The sequence below is a fragment of the Oxyura jamaicensis genome, chromosome 1 (genome assembly GCF_011077185.1).
Source record: "Oxyura jamaicensis isolate SHBP4307 breed ruddy duck chromosome 1, BPBGC_Ojam_1.0, whole genome shotgun sequence".
Classification (NCBI taxonomy): Eukaryota; Metazoa; Chordata; class Aves; order Anseriformes; family Anatidae; genus Oxyura; species Oxyura jamaicensis.
Window position 1 is genome coordinate 95,612,971 of NC_048893.1, and position 4,650 is coordinate 95,617,620.

The 4,650-nt window shown below is 56.0% G+C and overlaps 1 protein-coding gene and 1 long non-coding RNA gene across 3 annotated transcripts in view; one reads left to right on the forward strand and one right to left on the reverse strand.

Moving 5' to 3' along the window:
* Positions 1 to 423: 423 nt before the first annotated feature.
* LOC118160518 lies at positions 424 to 3,446 on the reverse strand. The gene is made up of 2 exons (XR_004747544.1): positions 3,396 to 3,446; positions 424 to 3,143 (listed from the first exon to the last, which is right to left on the reverse strand). It is a non-coding gene; the product is annotated as an uncharacterized LOC118160518 (long non-coding RNA).
* Positions 3,447 to 4,352: 906 nt separating this feature from the next.
* BCL9 (BCL9 transcription coactivator) overlaps positions 4,353 to 4,650 on the forward strand; it is a 28,947-nt gene continuing 28,649 nt past the window's right edge. Inside the window, exon 1 of one of the 2 annotated variants that reach the window (XM_035315291.1) lies at positions 4,353 to 4,387. The gene's annotated coding sequence lies outside the window, so the exon portion shown is untranslated. Of the gene's footprint in view, positions 4,388 to 4,431; positions 4,608 to 4,650 lie in introns of those variants that run through there. The other variant, XM_035315290.1, reaches the window with a different exon arrangement.

The window sequence follows — 4,650 nt, forward strand, 5'->3', positions numbered from 1 at the left end:
CCGCCCCGTGGTACAGCAGGCGGGCACCCTGAGCAGCCCCAGATGCACGGGGAGGCACGAGGAGCCTCTCACGCCAAAAGGGCCGGTGTTGTGCCTGCTGGTCACAGGTGACTTCTGTCTGCCTGAGGGGCAGGCTCAGCCTTCTTCCATTCCTCCTGTGAGAAGGATGCTTCTGAGAGGTGCTTTCTTCAGCTGCTCGTGGCTTTTTCAGAAATACTCCTTTGGGGATACCGTTTTGTTTGGTGGGTTTTACACCATGGAAGTGCATGTGTGTCCCCATGCAGCAGAGCTGTGGCTGTGCAAGGGTGTGCTCTCTTGGACTAGGCTCACCAGGGGGCTGAATGGGAGCAGGAGGTGAGTTTGGCAATTTCCTGGGCTGCTGCCGTGCCTTTTCTCATTGCAGTCAAAGACAGTCATACACATACAAAAGGAGTGTAAAGTTTCTGCTGAGAGTCTTGAAATGCTCAAGGGTCAGGCAGTTCCACAGCCAAATTCTCCTGGCTGAGCCACAACTCGGTGTGTTAGCAGCTCCCTGTAAAACAGGGGAACAGCGTAATAGGACCGGCGTGCCTGGGCAAACGTTGGTTTTGGGATCTCCTGTATGCCAAAATTTGCCACCACTGTTTTGTATGAATTCGTATTTTTCATGTTGGATGAGCATATGTTTCCCCAGATTCTGTTTACCTGATTCCCCTTCTGATTCAATCTCCTCTTTTTTTTTTTTTTTTTTTTTTTTTTTTTTTAATCACAGGAGATAAAACTGAGCATTTATCTGTATTGCTGCCTAGCATTTGCCTCACACCTGCTTATTGACTTTGGAGATGACTCTAAATAGGGCAGGAGCTTCCTGCAAATGGACTGTTATAATGCGTGGGATTTGTTCATCGCATTACAGTTCTGATGTGGGATAGTGTCTCAAAGGGGGGCAGATCCTCTAGAAGTCTATCTGGAGATCCCGAGGTTCTTCTGGCATGTATTTTAACCACAGGCCAAGTTCTACGCTCCAGCCCAAACCTGATTAAGGCTCATGTTGTTTGGAGATTGATGAGTGTGATGAGAGAATAGGAAAACCTGAGATTAAATGTTTCTCTCTTTGCAGCGTAGCTAGGAGAAGCGAGAGCAAGGCCCTGATTGCCACGCTGCATTTGCCTGTTGCTGTAGGGTGATGCTGTGCAGCCAGCCTCCCTCGTAGCAGCACTCTGTGGCCACCGAGGCCGTGGTGATCCATGAGGGGTAGCTACAGGTGGCCTTATTCCAGCACTGGGGTGTGTGTGTGTGTACACACATATATGGAGATGGTTATGGGTATGTACGCCTTTCCCTTCTCTGTGAGCTTGTGCAGTCCCACGCAAGTCTGGGAGTGGAGGGACCGCTCACCCAGTGATGCTGCTGCTTTGGCATTTGTAGGTCTGAGGTTCAGCAAAACTGGCTAGGCTCAGGCCTAGCCAGACCAGGCTCTAGTCTGACGCCAAAAGAAACTGAACTAGAAACAAAGCCGCAACAATCTCTCCCCCTCCTCCTAATCCTGATTTCCTCATCTTTTAGGAATGATTTATAATAGATAAATGCTTTCAGAAAGGTTTTTCCAAGTTAACAGCGGACGTTAAGCTGCCCTTCCCTGTGGTCCGTTACCATCTCTTTCACGCTGTCCAGCATCAGGCTTCGTCTTGCAGCAGGATTCATGAAGGCAGCTCCCCTGAGCCCATGCAGAGAGATCGTGGCAGCAGGAGAACCGCCATCACCTGGGTTCATTGCAGAGAGGGTAGTTTCCTTTCGAGAAGGCTCATTAGAGCACGCAGCCATTTAAAAGTCAAAGCTCGTAAGAAAAAGATTTCACAGAGCCTGATCTTTCTGTGGTCCTGTGGCTCCTCTGATCATTTACACCAGAGCAAAAGGAGGGGAAAAACAAAACAAAAGAAAAACAAACCTAAAGCAAACAAACAAAGCAAAACATCCTCCTAATGATGTGTGTTCTTCACTTCCAGCAGTGCGAGCATTTTACACCCACTTTGCACAGGTGTACGTGAACACAGAAGTCGAGGGTGGAATAGAGTGCAAAGCTCTGAAGGAGTTGGTGGAGCTTCCCTGCTGGAAGGTTATGATCACTCTGAAAGAGGGAAATCTTGCCTCAGCAGACAGGAAATATGTGATGCAATTTCAGCCCGGAGTTGCTGGAGATAAAATAGCCCATAAACTGAAAAAAAATGTAGGGAATACTTTGCTTGGCCCAAATGTGCCGTGTAAAAGCTAATAGCAGGGGATCCTTTGACTGCAGAAGCAGCAGCGTGCTGGCTACGGGTGCACATGGAAACCGTGTCCCTTATTGGTAAGGAGGAGTGTACGTTCCTGATCCTGGAAGCAATAATCATTCCTGATCCTTCATAATGGTGGCAGACTTTCTTGAGGGAATGTTTTTAAGCACCAGTGACTGAAAAGGTGCGATCTGCTGTTTCATTAGAGGTGAAACTTCTTTCACGTGGAACAACTGTGCGGTTAGAGAACAGGCTCGGCTGCAGAGCGCAGGTGGTCAGGGGCAGGGTCTAACTTCAGAAGAGTCATGCCTGCAGCCTTCACATGCCAAGGCTCCGTGTCGCCATTTCGCCTGCCTTCAGTCCCATCTTCAAAAGTTCCTCTTCCTCAGATGTTTCCACCTCCTCCAGTTGTGCCTGTTCAGCCACTTGTGGGGATGAGATCTGCATCAGAGCAGGTCTGGTGTTCAGGGGTTGTTCTCGTTATTATGCATGGCTTTTCAAGGAAAGTTGGGTCGTTTAAACAGCTCACCTGTGGCTCCATAAATAGTTTAACCAGCACAGGCAAGCGGCAGTAACTGAGAGAGAGAGCAGCAGGATCCTCCAAGTCTGCTGCAGATGGAGTGGTGAAATGGAGCCACAGCCCTACACTCGTAATGTTATTTGCATGAGTAGCTCCATTGTGCTTCAGTGGGACTCTACTTACACATGTAAAAATCGGTGTTTGCAGGGCCGGGCCCTTACAGAGCATAAAAGCAGCGACTGGGGTGTGCCATGCTCTGAACCATCTACAGCAAGTGTAATGCAAATGCGTTTTGCTGGCTGGCCTATCTCGTCTGATCGGTTCTGCACAAGTGGAGCTCCCGGAGCCGCTTTCCATAGGCTCACTTCACCCTGACAGAAGAGGACCCCGATTCTGAGTCAAAAGGCTGCTCTTCTGTCCCTGCTGCTGCCAGGGAGCTGCGAGGGGAGCGCACGCAGCGCGGTGAGAGCCGTAATGTTTCCAAGATGTTCTTGGAGCGCTGCAGAGCCGGGCCAGCTGCCTTCCCGGGGCTGCTCTTACGAGTATGGCCAAGGGAGGGGCAAGGCCCCGCGGCGGGGGTATGCTCTCCCGGTAGGCCGGGGCAGTCCCAGGGCTCCAAGTACCTGCCTTACAGCCTGACATCGCAGCTCGGGTCACTGGGGAGCCTCTTGTTGTCAGTTCCCATGGTAAAGCCCTGGGAGGACAGCGCCAGGGATTTCTGGGCTGAGAACCCCCGCCTTGGGCATTGGCTGCTCGTGGCAGTTGGCTGTGGCAAATTCCCAGAGGTGGTGTGCGAAGCGGCAGCTCAACTCCTGCGAGAGCAGCACAGCACCTCGCCGGTCGCTACCCGGAGCCCCGAAGAGAGGAAGGAAGAGACATAAAGCCGTTGGAGGGGAGAGGCTCGGCGTGGTTATTTGAGACCGCTGCCTGCCGAGTTGCACAGTCATTTATAACTGCTTGAAGTGCAGGGGGATGGGGCTGGGGGAGGGGAGGGGAGCTGGAGGAACCGCTGCCTGTGTGAGCTGGGGGCCGCTGGGGCTCCCTTGTCTTCGTCGGGGGTGAGACGGCGAAATGTGGGGCCAGAGGAGGGAGGAGAGCAAGGGCGGCAGCCGCTAACGCCTCATAGCTAACACCTCCTATGGCGGTGTGCTCCTGGCTTCCTTGGGGCTGGAGCGCGGGCCGGCATTTCCAGAGGTGCCTTCAGGAGAGGGGAGTTGGCTGCTCGGCTACTAAGGGCTCCTCGGAGGAATCCCGGCCTCAGCGGGGGAGACCAATTTCCCCCCCAGCAGGCAGCAGGGGGCTGGGGCGGCGTGAGGGGGCGCTGCGAGGATAGGGCCGGGCGGGTGAGGGGAGCCCCGGGGAGCAGCGCCCTGTCAGGGGGCTCGCGCCCGGGCCGTTGGGGCCGTTACGGGGCGGGCCCCGCGCGCCGCCTCAGGGGAGCGCGAGGTGCACGCGCGCGGCCGGCGGGGGCGTGGCCACCCGGGAGAGGGCGTGGCCTCATAACAGGGGCGTGGCCTCACAGAGGGGCGTGGCTTGTAGAGCACCTCCCCTGCGGCTGCGGGGGGCGCCGGCGGAGGCGGGCCTGTCTCTTTAAGAGCCCGGCCGCTACCACTGTGTAGGCGGCGGGGGGGAGGTAAGCGGGGGGGGGGGGGGGGAACGGGGAGGGAGGGGGGGCTGCGGTGGGCGGTACCACGCGCGCGGCGGGCGGCGGGGGGAGGCGCCGGCGGACAATGGAGCCTGTGTGCGTCTGCGGGCGGGGGAAGGACCCGGCGGCGGCGGGGGGACTCGGCGCGCCGCCCCCTCCCGCCCGCCGCTGAGCCCGCCCGCGGCCCCCGGTGAGTGAGGGGAGGCGGTGCGCGGCAGCATCCCCCCCCCCCC